Source organism: Oryx dammah, unplaced genomic scaffold, assembly GCF_014754425.2.
Source record: "Oryx dammah isolate SB20612 unplaced genomic scaffold, SCBI_Odam_1.1 HiC_scaffold_23, whole genome shotgun sequence".
Lineage (NCBI taxonomy): Eukaryota > Metazoa > Chordata > Mammalia > Artiodactyla > Bovidae > Oryx > Oryx dammah.
In genome coordinates this window covers 77,717,142-77,733,527 of record NW_024070207.1, presented here as the reverse complement: position 1 = coordinate 77,733,527, position 16,386 = coordinate 77,717,142, and the positions used below count along the sequence as shown (strand labels likewise).

At 42.2% G+C, this 16,386-nt stretch overlaps 1 long non-coding RNA gene across 1 annotated transcript; it reads right to left on the bottom strand.

The window, feature by feature from the left end:
• Nucleotides 1-1,174: 1,174 nt before the first annotated feature.
• On the bottom strand, nt 1,175-16,175 carry LOC120882051. The gene is made up of 3 exons (XR_005725413.1): nt 16,074-16,175; nt 14,733-14,734; nt 1,175-1,185 (listed from the first exon to the last, which is right to left on the bottom strand). It is a non-coding gene; the product is annotated as an uncharacterized LOC120882051 (long non-coding RNA).
• Nucleotides 16,176-16,386: the final 211 nt, after the last annotated feature.

The following is a 16,386-nucleotide window of genomic DNA, read 5'->3' as shown; positions in this document are numbered from 1 at the left end:
GCTTGCTCAAACTCATGTCCATCCTCATGCCATCCAACCATCTTGTCCTCTGTCATCCCCTTCTCCTCCTGCCTTCAATCTTTCCCAGCATCAGGGTCTTTTCCAAAGAGTCAGTTCTTTGCATCAGGTGGCCAAACTCATATTAAAGCAAATTAAAAAAGAAGACCACCCGAGGAAGAGTATTATTGTATTTTACCTCCAGCCATAGAGATGATAGTCTGTTTTCACTCAAAAAATATGTATTGAGGACCTAGAATGTGCCAGGCTCTGTGTGGGGATGAATAAGATGATATTCTTGGGCTTCCCTGGTGGCTCAGTGGTAAAGAATCTGCCTGCCAGTGCAACAGACACAGGTTCCATCCCTGGTCTGGGGAGATACCACATGCTGTGGAGCAGGTAAGCCCGTGTACAACTACTGAGGCTATGCTCTAGAGCCTGGGAGCCACAACTACTGAAACCCACACACCCTAGACTTTGTGCTCCACAAGAGAAGCCACCTCCATGAGAAACTTGTGTGCTGTAACGAGTTGGAGCTTGCTCAAACTCATGTCCATTGAGTCAATGATGCCATACAACCATCTCTTCCTCTGTCCCCTTCTCCTCTTGCTCTCAATCTTTCCCAGAATCAGGGTCTTTTCCAATGAGTCGGCTCTTTGCATCAGATAGCCAAAGTATTGGAGTTTCAGCTTCAGCATCAGTCTTTCCAATGAATATTCAGGGTTGATTTCCTTTAGGATTGACTGGTTTGATCTCCTTGTAGTCCAAGGGACTCTCAAGAGTCTTCTGCAGCACCACAGTTCGAAAGCATCAATTCTTCAGTGCTCAGCCTTCTTTATGGCCCAACTCTCAGGTCTGTACATGACTAGTGGGAAAAACACAGCCTTGACAAGATGGACCTTTGTCTTCAAAGTAATGTCTCTGCTTTTTAATATGCTATCTAGGTTTGTCATAACTTTTCTTCCAAGGAGCAAGTGTCTTTTAGTTTCATGGCCTCAGTCACCATCTGCAGTGATTTTGGAGCCCAAGAGAATAAAGTCTGTCACTGTTTCCATTGTTTCCCCATCTGTTTGCCATGAAGTGATGGGACCGGATGCCATGATCTTAGTTTTTTGAATGCTGAGTTTCAAGCCAGCTTTTTCGCTCTCCTCTTTCACCTTCATCAAGAAGCTCTTTAGTTCCTCTTTGCTTTCTGCCATAAGGGTGGTGTCATCTGCATATCTGAGGTTATTCATTCATGAGCAGTAACAATGTTCCATGATTGAAAAGTGAAAGTGTTAGTCAGTCAGTCATGTCTGACTCTTTGCTAACTCCATAGATTATAGCCTGCCAGGCTCCTCTGCCCGTGGAATTCTCCAGGCAAGAATACTGGAGTGGGTAACCATTCCCTCCTCCAGGGGATCTTGGCCCTCAGGTCTCCTGCATTGCAGGCAGATTCTTTACTGTCTGAGCCAACATAAAAGTTTTCTCTTGTTGGAGTAACAAAAAAATGGCTGCCCAGAGGTATTCTTTCCACCAACTCTTTTATTTCATTCATGAGCAGATAACAATGTTACATGATTACAGCAAATTCTAAAGATGGTGCATGCAAGGCCAAGAGTTTAGAACTGTAACAGAGGTTAATGTGAACCTATTAATGACACGATCTGGTCAAATTGACCTTCAGTCAGCCCCTTTCTTTGCACGCATCTTCTAAATGATGCCACCAGTATCTTTACTGCCCAAGTCAGCCAGAGGACCTGTTCAATCACCAAGTCTGGTCACTTTTCGCAAGTCAGTCTCTCATCCATCCCCACTGTCATTAACGTGATTTGTTTCTTATCATTTATTTCTTTCTGAATTACAAAAAGTTACTTCCCAGCTATTGTGGTGGATTGCAGAAATGGACACAAACAATCGCAACTCCTTCCACCAAGGGATGGAATCTTGGGACTTCCCTGCAGGTCCAGTGGTTTAGACTCAGCTTTCACTGGAGGGGGCACAGGTTTGATCTTTGATTGGGGAACTATGTTCCTGCATGCTGTGCAGTGTGGCCTAAGAAAAAAAAGATGGACTATCTTTCTCCAGTCCTTGCTCTGGGCTGACCTTGATGCTTGCTTTGCAGTTGAAGCAATATCATGTGAATTTCAAGCAAGAGGCTAAAGAGAGCTTGTGTGCATCCACTCTTGCTCTTGCTCTGGAAACTTACCCCTACTGCCACATTGGAAAACCCAGAAGAGCCTGATGGAGGCTGAGAGACCATGTGAAACAGAAACAAGCCATCCCATCTCAGCTATTCTGGACCACTCAGCCTCCAGCTGACACAGCCACCAACAGCAAATGCCGAGCGAAGTTCAGCCAGGCTTGGCCCAGATCAGAAGAGCTGCCCCTGTGAGCCCAGCCCACATTGCCAAAGCACAAAATAGTGAGATAAGGCCATTAAGCCATTAAGTTTGAGCTTAAGTTTCTGCCACAGCAAAAAGCTAGCTGATACTGAAATGGAGCAGGACCTTGGCCCACCCCGCACCCCGTGTCCTCTGCCTGCCTTTTGTCTCTGGAAAACTTTAATCAAAGAATAAGTTTAATCAGAGAAATGAGAAATGTGGAAACAAAGGAAAACAGTCAAAGGAGACCAAATAAGAATAATGTAGTCATTCAGCATAGTCAAGGACCTTAGTTCTTTCTCAAGGGCTATAGATAATATTTTGAGCCATATCCTGTGAGCTGTCTTATCAATACTAAAACACCAAGTGGAGAAGTTAACTATATGATGAGCAGACTGTACCCAGGACATGAGCTGCCACAATTCTGAGAATTGACTGCAAAGAAATGGGAACAAATGGAACCTGGAACTGAAAATTAACTGTGCCTAAAACAGACAAGATGATGCTGGTCAGACCACTGATGACACATCTGAAGATGACTGTCAGAGATGACTGTGTTGTTTCTGTCTATAGTCCTCCCCCACTTCTGTCTATAAAAGCTCTTGCTCCACTGGTTGCCAGTGAAGGTGGGGAGTTGGCCTTTGGACAGATGTCTGTCACCCTCCCCTCCCAGCTGCTGGTATCTGAAGTAAAGTAAACCTTCCTTTCCACCAACCTGGCCTGTTTAGTGGCTTTTGAGTGATGAGCAGCCAGACCCCCATATACCTTTTGGTAATGATACAATTCATTTTCTGACTTCTGCTTTTGGTACCACCATAATCAGTGATCTTTCAAAAACATGACACAATTGGGAATTCCCTGGTGGTCCACTGGTTAGGACTCTGAGCTTCCACTGCAGGGGCTCCAGATTTGATCCCTAGTCCAGGAAAGTAAGATCCCATAAGCTGTGTGGCCTAAATAAATAAATAAAAATGTAACTAAAAAAACAAACAAACATGATCCAATCATGATGCTGCCCAACATTTTCTCATCATCTTTGTGTAAAACCCAAACTTCTCAGTTGTGCCTCATCATTCACCATTCAGCCACAGGTTATGTCAATTTCCTGCGACTGCCCAAGCATACAATGCATCCTTTCCCTTTCATACCTTTGTGAATAACTTGTCGTGGGCTGCAAATTGTGTCCCCTCTCCCAACTCATATGTTGAAGTCCTCAGGACCTCAGAGTGTGACTTATTTGGAGACAGAGCCTTTAAAGAAACAACTGGTGTAAAATGAAGTCATATAATTGGGCCCTAATCCAATATTTCTTGTGTCCTAATAAGAAGAGGGGGTTAGGACACAGACAACATTGACAGAAGGATGCCCATGTGAGGATGCAGTGAGAAGGCAGTCACTGGAGAGTGGAGGAGAGAGGCCTTGTGTATACATGCTCAGTCAGTTGTGTCCAATTCTTTGCAACCCCATGGACCATAGCCCGCCAGACTCCTCTGTCCGTGGGATTTTCCAGGCAAGAATACTGCAGTGGGTTGCCATGCCCTCCTCTAGGGGATCTTCCCGACCCAGGGATCGAACCCAAGTGTCTTCTGTCTCCTGCATTGGCAGGTGGATTCTTTACTACTAGTGCCACCTGGGAAGCCCCAGAGAGAGGCCTCAGTACAAACTAACGCTGTTAGATCTTGACCTTGGATTTCCAGTCTCCAGAACTCTGAGATAATAAATGTCTGTTGTTTAAGCCCCAGTTTGGGGCTTTCTTCTTTGGGAGCCCTATCAAACTAATACAATGCTGTTCTTTCTACCAGGAAGTTCCTTCAAACCTCAGTACACCCACACCTGCTACTTCTTAACCTGGTAATAATTCTGACTTATCCTCCATACTGAGCTCACCATCTTGGGGAAAACTTCCCTAATTTCCTTGAGACTGGTTAGGTGACCCTGGTCTGTGATTCTCCCCCTGTACAGAGCACTTATCCCAGTGTATTAAAATTTGTTTGTGTGTGTGTGGTAAGAACACTTTAACATGAGATCTACTCTATTAACAAAATTTTAAGTGTATAACGGGATGATTTTAACTAGAGCCATTGTGTTGTAAGGCAGATCTCTATAACTTAATCATCTTGCAGGACTGAAACCTTATACCGATTGAACAGCAACTCACCATTTCTTCCTTCCCCCAGCCCCTGGAAACCACTATTCTACTGTTTCTATATGTTTGACCATTTTAGATGCCTCGTGTAAGTGGTATCATGCAGTATTTGTCCTTCTGTTACTGGCTTTTTTCACTTAACCTAATGTTTGGGTTCATCCATGTTGTCACATGGGGAAGAATTTAATTCCTTTTGAAGGCTAAACAATATTATATTGTACATTCTCTATCCATTCATCTGTTTATGTTGTTTTCGCATCTTGGCTAATGCTGCAATAAAAGTGGGAATGCAGATATATCTTTTTAAGATCCTGATTTTAATTCTTTTGGATAAATACCCAGAAGTGAGATAGCTAGATCATATGTAGTTCTATTTTTAATTTTTTGAAGAACCTCCATACTATTTTCCATAGCTGCTGCATCACTTCACATTTACACCAACAGAATACAAATGTTCCAATTTCTCCACATTCTTGCCAATACTTATCTTTTTCTTGTTGTTGTTATAGCCACACTAGAAGGTATAAAGTGATATTGCAATGTGATTTTGATTTTCATTTCCCTAGTGCTTTTGAACATCTTTTCATATACCTGTTGGCTATTTTGTATGTCTTTTTTGGAGGAATGTTTATTTAAGTCCTTTGCCCATTTAAAAATTGGATTAGTCATTATTTTGCTGTTGAGTTGAAGGAGTCTTTATACATTTTGGATATTAACTTCTTCTTACAGATAGTTTGAAAGTATTTTCTCCCACTCCATAAGTTGCCTTTTCACTTTGCTGATGGTTTCTTTTTCTGTACAGCCTTTTAGTTTGATCTGACCTCTGCCTGCTAGACTGTGGACACCTAAGGAGAAAGAATGTGCCGTTCACTTCTTATTCTCCAGTGCTGAACAGAGTGCGTGGCGCATAGCATATGTTTAATAAGTGCTTGTTGGAATAAAATTTCCTGTCATTTCCTGCCTCTACATTTTCCCAACTCTGTGTATTTATTTTCTCATGTTGCCCCCTCACTGGCAATGCTCTTCTCCACATTTTGCCTAGTCCATATGATACCGTCCTATAAAATTCATCTTTTGGAGAATTTTTTCTCTGTCGCACCAGCTAGAAGTGATCTTTCATCAGAATGCCCATTCTACTTCATATGTAGCTCATTTAATGGATTTTTGGTTGATCCATTGCCTGATATCTGTACCCCCTACCTCTGCTGCTCATCCTATAAATTTTCGACAGATCCCACCTTCCACTGCCAAATCTAAAAAGCTGGTGCTTGCTTTGCTTGCTGTCCTTGAAGCTGGGGGCCTGGCACATGATCTAGGCTGAGCTGATGAAACATATCCACCTGGTACTTTGTATCAAAAGTGGGAGAGGTAAAGAGTTACCAACAAGTGAGGAATCTGTGTGGTCCTGGTGGTGATGACAACAGTGACATCCAGTCTCCAGGGCAGCAGTGGCAATGAGATGCTGGGACCCCAGAGTCACAGTCTAAACTCCAGCCTCCAGGAATCACAGGAAGCAGCAAGGGTGCTTCTGCTAGAAAGGTTTGGGGGGACACTTTGGTCTGTTCTTCTGGCTGCCTTGCTTACCTTGGTCTCTGCTCATTTTCTGAGTGTGGTATTTCAACCTTGCCAACAATGAAAAGCCTACATTTGTGGTTGGAGCAGAAGAACGTTGACTTGTAAAGAATGACAAGATCTTTGATGGCAGGGCTCTGACTTCGTGAATTCACTAATTTGATTGCAGATCTTTGTACATGGGAGGAATTCATTAAATATTTCCTGAGTCAATGAAAAATAGTAATTATTAGATAAAGATAAACCAATTGTTTATAAATTTCTTTTCCATTTGTTAGCTGCTGGCATTTTTCATCAATGTCACTTTTCCTTGATATATGGACACTTACCTTTAACACACTCCATATTTAGAGAAAAGACTTTAAGTATTGAAGTTGGTTCCTTTAAGCTATAATGCCCACTATAAATTATAGTGTATACATATGATTGACCCCAGATATTTCACTATTTGATGAAATGAAGCATTGAGAAAAGTACTTTAATTACAGTTCTGTGATCTGTGTGGCTGAATACGGGGAGAGAGGAAACTTGACAGAAGACATATTTGCATGTCTGCTCACATATGTGATCTTTTGGTTTTTCCAGTAGTAATGTACGCATATGAGAGTTGGACCATAAAAAAGGCTGAGCACTGAAGAACTTATGCTTTCAAATTGTGGTGCTGGAGAAGATTCTTGAGAGTCCCTTGGACAGCAAGGAGATCAAACCAGTCAATCCTAAAGGAAATCAACCCTGAATATTCATTGGAAGGACTGATGCTGAAACTCCAATACTTTAGCCACCTGATGTGAAGAGCTGACTCATTAGAAAATACCTGATGCTGGGAAAGATTGAAGGCAAAAGGAGAAGGGGGTGGCAGAAGATGAGATGGTTAGATAGCATCACCGACTTGATGGACATGAATTTGAGCAAACTCCGGGAGGACAGAGGAGCCTGGAGTGCTGCAGTTCATGGGGTCGCAAAGAGTCAGACATGACTTAGCGACTGAACAACAACAGGTGAGGTGAACATTCACCCATGCATAAGCAAGTGGAAAGATATACATGAAGAAGTGATGTTATTTGTGCAAGAAAAGATTCAAACAAATAGTAACTTGGATATGAGATTTTCTGTTTTGTTCTTGATTTTATTTATTTTTACACTATTGTAGTCAGAAAAAGAATTTTGATGACACTCATAGCAATGCAAGGCTACAGCAGTTAATTGTGTAGCCTCTGTCTATTATGCAGAAACCCCTCTGAGGCCTCTAGGCTATAAAAATCCTCCTCCAGTTACCTAGTTTCATCTGAAATCCAGTGGGTCTGAAAGCCCATTATATGCCATTCAAGGATGACTATTATTAGGAAACAGAATAAAATCATCTCTGTTTTGTTCTGGCTCATTCTTTTCTGTTTTTCACTTGCATCTCTGCAGCATTTCCCTGTTGCCACTTCTGCCTATTGCTTCAAATCTTTGCAGAAACATTTTTTTCCTCCTGGCTTTGAGAGGTCATGGAATATGATTGGTTTGGAAGAATTCAGCATGGTTTTATTCTCATTGTTTGCTTTTGGTGAAAAGAGGGACAAAACAAAACCCTGTTGCTTCAGTTTTAGTCAGAAACAAACTTAGCCTTTGGAGGGAAGCACACATGGTTTTGCCTTTGGAAGATGATTTATTAATAAAAACCACTCCTTCCTTTTCTGAGTTCCTTTCAAAACACACTGTCCATTACAGATGCTTTAGATCATCACTGTCAAGTAGAGCTTTCTTGATGATGAAATATTCTAAAGTCCTGGCTATTTTTATACATTAGTCTCTAGTTCTGTGTAGCTACTCAAGATTTGAAATCTGTCATGTGATTGAGGGACTGAGCATTTAATTTTATTGACTTTTAATTAATTAAAATTTAAATAGTCACATGTGCCTGGTGGTGGTAGTTTAGTCACTAAGTCATTTCTGACTCTTTGCAACCCTATGGACTGCAGCCCATCAGGCTCCTCTGTCCATAGGGTTTCCCAGACAAGACTACTGGAGTAGATTGCTCTGTCCTTCTCCAGGGGATCTTCCCAACTCAGGGATTGAACCTGGGTCTCCTGCACTACAGGCAGATTCTTTACCAACTGAGCCACCAGAGAAGCCGTATAACTAGCAGCCAACCCAGAACCATTAAGACTATCTGATAGGATTAGCAAGATGCAATCCTTCTCAGGGGCTTCCCGATTGGCCTGGAGAAGGAAATGGCAACCCACTCCAGTAGTTTTGCCTGGAGAATCCCCATGGACAGAGGAGCCTGGCAGGCTATAGTCCATGGGGTCACAAAGAACTATCCAGACATGACTGAGCAACTGAATACACATGCAAAATCCTTCTCAGATTTCTGCCCTGGTATCCTTAGTATGCAAGCCTCCATCCTCACACTCCTTGACTAGTGGATACAGATGACTGTTGTACCTCTAACCATCACATCTGCATTCCAGTAGGAAAACCGAGGAAGTGGAAGAAAAGAAACTAGAAATCATCTGTACTTGTCACAGGACTTAACTGTAATGGAGATGGGGAAATGGAGTTTTTAGTTTTTATAGCCTCCATAGCATAGGTAGGGAAAGAGAAAATAGAGTTTAAGTCAGCCAATCTATATTGTCCATCTCAACACTGAAATTTATTAAACCCTCATGGATTGCTGAGAAAATACACATGTGCTGAAAGAAAAATAGCTGATTAGGTAACTGCCTGGCAAGGGAGCAGGTAGACAGCTGGAATCACCCAGGTGACTTGGTGTAAAAGTGATTTTCAGTTCATGAAATCCAAGAGACTTAAGTGCAGAAAGGTTAAGTGATCTATGATAATACAGGTATTACCTTAAAGAGTAGGAATTCTCAACCTTGACTGGGGAATGGATTACCTGGGAAAGTTTTAAAAATCCTAATGCCCAGCTTGTACCCCTGACCAGTTCATTCACTCTCAAGGAGGGCTTGAGGATGGTGTTGCAGTTACCAAATTACCCAAAGACTCTTTGCCTTAAAACAATCATTTTCTTATGGTTTACTGTGGCAGTTCTTCCCTTCCAGGTGTGGTGTTGACAGCAATCACTCTATGATGTGCATCAAACAGATGAGCTAGTCTGGAGGGTCTAAGATGGAGCCATCCATACGCCTGGCACCTTGATGGATATGGTTCTACAGAGGCTGGGCTCAGCTGGGACTGTTGACTAGAGCACCTCCATGTGGCCTCTCTAGCACTGGGGCCTCAAGATAGAGACTTCTTACATGGCTGCTCAGGGCTCTAAGAGAGAATATTACAATGAATAAGTTAGAATATGATCTAGCCTCAGAAATCACACAGCATCACTTGTGCCATATGCTACTGGCCATATCAGTGCCTTATAAAAAAAACTCCAGAGAGCTCCTTCACCCATTCCATCATGAGTGGATACTACAAAAGGTACCAGCTATGAACCAGAAAGCCAACCCTTACTAGAAAGCCAAACCTCACTATGCTAGTGCCTTGATCTTGGACTTCCCAGTCTCCAGAACGATGAGAAATAAAATTCTTTTATTTATAAGCTACCCAACATGTGTTATTTTGTTATAGTAGCCTGAATGGACTAAGATAGGAGGGGTCTGTGCCCCTTCCATAGATGCTGGGTGAGTCATCTATGAGTCACCCATAGATGAGTGTGCCCCAGACTATGGCCAGAATTAAAGGGCTCATAAATGGAGGGCATTTATTCATTTCAACATTTTGTTTTTATTTTTTAAAGTCTGTTGTATAATTTTTAAGGGCTTCCCTGGTGGCTCAGACAGTAAAGAATCTGCCTGCAATTCAGGAGACACAGGTTTGATCCCAGGGTCAGAAAGATGCCCTGGAGAAAGGAATGGCAACCCACTCCAGTATTCTTGCCTGGAGAAATCTGTGGACAGAGGAGCCTTGCAGGCTATAGTCCACGGAGTCACAAAGAGGTTTTTTTTTTATTTTTTAAAGTCTGTTATATAATTTTTAAAGATTACTTTCCATTTATTGTTATTAAAAAATATAGACTATATTTCCCATGTTGTACAGCACATCCTTGGGTCTATGCTACATCCAATAGTTTGTACCTCCCACTCCCCCATCCCTGTATTGCTGCCCACACATTCCTACCCTGCCACCTTAGTAACCACTAGTTTGTTCTCTACATTTGTGCTGTTTCTTTTTTTGTTATCTTCACCAGTTTGCTTTATTTTTTAGATTCCACATATAAATGAAGTCATACAGTATTTGTCTTTCTCTGAGTTATTTCACTTAGCATATCAAAACTGTTTATGAGAGCACCCAGAGCTGCTGTCACTCCACAAGAAACCTCTGTGTGAATTACAAAAATGCTCACTTTCTGGGCAGGTGTAGCTCTTCTCACTCAGCTTGGGGAGCCCAGAGGAACCTTTGTGCAAATTAGAAAAGTCCTCATCTTCCCAAATGGAAGCAGCCCCCACCAGGGAATAGGTTTGGTGAGCAGGGAGGGCTAGATTTTAGTCCTGGCTAATGCCCTATCCCCTTGGCATCCACTCTAGGAAACAACCTACAAAACCATACCTGAAGCCCTAGATGACTGCTTTGCCCAAGGCCCTGTGTGCTGGGTGTTGGGGAGAGTGCAGAGAAGAGAGCAGGTGTGATTTCTAGCCTCAAAACATTCAGGTGGGACCAACTTATATTCCAGAGCTGAACAATCTACTCAGCAGCAATTGGGAAGTAGCAGTAGTTAGAAATCTGGACACGTAGTTGATATGTGAGCTGCTGCAGCTGATAAAGACAGATCGAAAATCCTTGAAGTTCAGATACAAGGAAACAGACTCCAACACTGGTGGAATTGAAAGACTCAGACAGGAACACTTCCCTAATCACAGCCTAAAGCTTTCTCTTCAGGGAGAAAAATTAGAAATTAACATTGGAGGCACGGGGTATATTTTGTATTGTCTGTTATCAATGCATTTAGACTTCAGTTCATTGTTAGTGAATCATTTCAAGCTGAGTCATTCTTGTCTAATTCTCACCACTTACTTTATTTCTTAAGTATGAGGTTGGAAGAATCATTTCCAGGGATAGTTCTCATTAATGCCTTTGGGAACCCAGTAGGTTCTATACAGATTTGAAGCATTCAATTTGAGAAAATACAATGAGGGGATTGTGGGAAACTGCAGAGTACATGCCCCCTTACCATATTCAAATATAATTAAAAAATTAAAAAAACATAATAACAGTATTAATAATAAATGTCATGGCCAAACAAAATATACTTACAGAATGGGTTTGGCCAACCTGTGACCTCTAAGGTATAATGATAGAAATATACTCTTAGTGTTCTTATCAGACTGACCAGGTAACTGGCAGCAGCACTTGTTACAGAATAGGCTCTATCTAGCCCTGTAGGCAGGTCCATTCTTACCTTAGAGGTGAGTATGTTACTCATGCTCTGGGCTGTACTATCTTGAATGAGTTAGAGAATGGATTGCCTAAGGGAGGTTATGCTGCTGTATCTTTTACAATTAAGTTTGCCTGTAAACAACAACCCCTTCCTCCTAACAAATAAAAACATAGAAACTTTGCTCCCATATCTCCTCAGGTAAAGGAAATCTGGAATTAGGCTGTGCACGAATAGTGCAGTATCTTCAGTCTTGTCTCCTTTTGCCTGACCATACTCAGAGCACAGCTTCCATCTTCAAAGTCATCTCATGGTTCAAGTTGGCAGGTGATGTTTCAGCCATCAAGTCTGTTTTGCAGGCTGGAAGGCATTAAAAAAGAGAGATAGAACGAATGGTCATACATTGTTAAGGATCCTGCCTGGAAGACCCACCCAGTGCTTTCATTCACATTTCACTGACCAGAACTTAGTCTGATGGCCACACTTTGCTTCAAAGGATGCTGGGAAATTGTAGTTTTCTATTTTTGCTTTTTAGTTGGGCACATTGACTAGGTTTCATTTACTAAGGAAGCAAAGTATAGAATAAGGGGATATTGAACACTGACTTGGAGACGGCAATGGCACCCCACTCCAGTACTCTTGCCTGGAAAATCCCATGGACAGAGGAGCCTAGTAGGCTGCAGTCCATGGGGTAGCGAAGAGTCAGTCGGACACGACTGAGCGACTTCACTTTCACTTTTCACTTTCATGCATTGGAGAAGGAAATGGCAACCCACTCCAGTATTCTTGCCTAGAGAATCCCAGGGATGGGGGAGCCTGGTGGGCTGCCGTTTATGGGGTGGCACAGAGTTGGACATGACTGAAGCGACTTAGCAGCAGTAGCAGCAGCAGAACACTGACTAGTTATCTCGGCCTCAGCTGCAAATTGGTTGCTCTTACTGAAACTACTACTGCCAAGATGAGTTTGTAGGAGCTGAAGAATAAGTGTTATACAAAGATTATTTGCACAAAGCTGGCCTTCATTTTTTTAGCAGAAGGCAAGAGAACACCTTTTTTCAGTGAACAATTCAGTGGCATTTGGTGCATTCACAGTGTTATACAAACATCACCTCTCTAATTCCAAAACATTTTCATTACCTTAATGGAGCCTGAACCCATTAAACAATGTCTCTCATTCCCCCTTGTCCCCAGCTCCTGGTAACCATCAACCTGCATTCAGTCTCTATGGATTTACCTATTCTGCATATTTCATATGAATGGAATCATACCATAAGTGAATTTTTGTGTCTGGCTTCCTTTACTTAGCATAGTGTTTCAAAGTTCATGGATATAGCAGCGTGTGTCAGTACTTTTGATACCAAAAGGTGTGTGTATGGGGGTCTGGCTGCTTGCTGCTCAAAAACCAATAAACAGCCCAGGTTGGTGGAAAGGAAAGTTTGCTTTATTTCAGATGCTGGCAACTGGTCGGGGGGAAGGTGGTGGACATCTGTCTAAAGGCTGACTTCCCCACCACGGGCAACCAGTGAGGCAAGAGCTTTTATAGTCAGAAGGAGGGGGCTATGTGCAGAAACAGCACAGTCAGCTCTGACAGTCATCTTCAGATTGGTCACTGGTGGTCTGACCAGTGCCATCTTGATTGTTTCAGGTACAGGTAATTTCCAGTTCCAACGTTAACTTGTGCCCATTTCTCTGAGGCCAGTTCTCAGGATTGTGGCAGCTCATGTCCTGGGTACACTTGGGTCATTGTGTAGTTAACATTAGTATCTGTAAGACAGCACACAGGATATGACTCAGAATATTATCTATAGCCCTTGAGAAAGAACTTAAAGGTCCTTGACTATGCTTAATGATTACATTATTCTTATTTGATCTCCTTTGATTGTTTTCCTTTGTTTCTCACTTCTCTGATTAAACCTGTTTTTGATTACAGTTTTCCAGAGACAAAAGGCAGGCAGAGGACATGGTGGTGGGGGGGCGGGGGGGAGGGGCAAGGACCATAGTGTCCTGCTCTGTTTCACTGTTTCTTTTTCATGGCTGAACACAGGAGAAGAATCTGCTTAGCAGGTACAGTACCTGCCTCCTTCCACGGCACATTCTAAACAAAGGTCTTTTAATTGGATATAATGTACCTGAACAGTCTTGCTGAGGCAGACATTGGTACAAGTCCCGAGACCTTGGTGTAAGTACCTTTTTCGTAGCTAATGGATCCTTGATTTTCTATGAAGTAGCAGGCTCAAAACTGCACTAAGCCAATTGTGATAATCCTGTTCCTTGTTTCCTGTTCCTTGTTTTTGCCCTTGCAGCTAGAGGTGGTAACAAGTTCTGGGTGATGAGACCCAAGCTGAAATATGCTGGGTCTCAGAGAGATAGATCTGGAAACTCTTTTGCCTTCTTGGTATAAGGATAGAGCCTGCAGAGGCCCTTTCCCAATTTTCCTGCTCTGAACCCAGACCTGAAGGTTGGAGCAGTATTACCAAACAGAACTTGGGTGTGTTTGCCCACTGCACTGCACAGCCAATTCACTGACACCAGACTGAGGTGAAAGAAGGTACAGTAAGTCCCCTACATACAACTGAATTCCATTCTGAGACAGCACTCATAAGTCCAACAAAGTGAGCCTAGATACCCAACTAACACAATTGGCTACATAGTACCATACTATAATAGGTTTATAATAGTTTTCACCCAATTAATACATAAAAAATAAACACTAAAGTACAGAAAACATTTTTAATCTTACAGTAGAGTACCTTAAAAACCACAGTAGTAAGTACAACATTTGGCACACAGGGACTGACATGGAGTGAACAGGCAAGAAGAGTTACTGACTGGAGGAGGGAGAAGAGGTGGGAGCTGGTAGAGCTGAAGGGTCATTAGCAATAGGAGTGGGAGGGCAAGCTGCAATTTCACTCACACTTGACATTGATGGCATAGGCTCTGGCTGGATTCAATTCTATCTACCCTCTTCAAAAAACGACCTAGGGATGCCCAGGTAGCCTCTTTTTTTTTTTTTTTTCACAGATGACTTGGTAGCACTGGATTGCATTCTGAATGGCTGCTGCAACATCTGTGTACCATTCTGCATTCAGGTCCTTGTGCCTCAAAAACTAACAGTGCCTCCTCAGATAAAGAAAATCCCCTTGCCATTCCCTGTGCAGTGAACCTCTTCAGTTCTTCAGTTGCCTCTTCTCCCTCTCACCACTCCACTTTCTCAATTATTTTCACTTTTTTCCCCTTGTTATCACTTGGTGCTTCTTTGTAGTACCAGCTACATCACCACTACTTTTATGCTTGCTTCTGGACATCCTGGACTTGAAACAAATATACTGTATTCTATACAGTTGTTGTTGTTTAGTCACTCAGTCGTGTCTCTTTGTGACCGCATGGACTGTAGTCTGCTCCTGTCCATGGAATTCTCCAGGCAACAATACTGGTATGGGAGCCATTTCCTCCTCTAGGGGCTCTTCCTGACCCAGGGATCAAATCCGCATCTCCTGCATTGTAGGTGGATTCTTTATCACTGAGCCACCAGGAAAGCCTACTCTATACAGTACTGTACAGTAAAGTACACAAAAACACAACCACTTGTAGAGGATGCACACACATGACAATGGACACCAGACACGTGACCGAGCTTCCATGATTGGACGTGAGCACACATTTGCATCTTTGAAAGTTTGCAACTTGCAGGTTTGTATGTAGGGGACCTACTGTATGAGCACTTGTTGGAGGACACTGATCAAGGAGAACTGGAAGCTTGTGCTCACAAGGCCCAAACTCCCAGATGGCTTTCAGGGGAAGGGTTTTAAAGACATTTGGGGTGAGGTTGCAGCTTGTGGATTTTCTTCTGATTGGTTAGTAGAGAGGCAACAAGGTGATTTCTCAGGAATCTCAATCATCAGCCTTCTGATTCCAAATAGTCTGAGGTCTATGTGCTGATGTTCAGCATGTAGTCATAATTCTCCACCTGGGAAGAGGGTCTTAGCTCCCATAGAACACTCAACGGTATGTGTCAGACTGTTACATATAATTCCTTGAGGAGGAACTAGAACTTTGCTTTATTGCTGACTATCATTTAAGTTATCATTACTTTTCTTAATATTTATTTATTTCTTTGGGTGCTCTGGGTCTTAGTTGTAGCACATGGGATCTTTGCTCTTTGTTGCAGTGTGTGAACTCTCAGTTGCAGCACGTGGGATCTAGTTTCCTGGTCAGGGACTGAATCTGGGCCCCTGCATTGGGAGCATGGAGTCTTAGCCACTGCACTAAGTCCCTGTTTTTCTTTCTTAACTGCTTTTCATTTGTGTCTGCATTCCCCCACTTCTTTTAACAAGTTGGGGAAATTTTCAACTCTAATCTCTTCAAAAATTTTCTCATACCCTTTCTTTTTCTCTTCTTCTTCTGGGACCCCCATAATTCAAATGTTGGTCCATTTGATATGGTCCCAGAGGTCTCTGAGGCTGTCCTTAGCTCTTTTCATTCATTTTACTTTATTCTGCTCTTCAGAAGTTATTTCCACCATTTTATCTTCCAGCTCACTGATTCGTTCTTCTGCTTCAGATATTCTGCTATTGATTCCTTCTAGAGTATTTTTAGTTTCAGTAATTGTGTTGCTTGTCACTGTATACTATTTAATTCTTCTAGGGCTTTGTTAATTGATTCTTGCATTTTCTCCATTTTGTTTTGAAGGTTTTTGATATCTTTACTATTATTATTCTGAATTCATTTTCAGGTAATTTTCCTATTTCCTCTTCATATGTTTGGACTTCTATGTTTCTAGTTTGTTCCTTCATTTTTGCAGTATTTCTCTGCCTTTTCATTTTTTTTAAAGTTATTGTGTTTTAGGTTTCTTTTCCCAGGCTTGGAGGAAAGTTGAATTCTTTCCTTGAAGAAGGTTGAGTTCTTTCTTCCTTTTGGTTTCTGCCCTCCTAAGG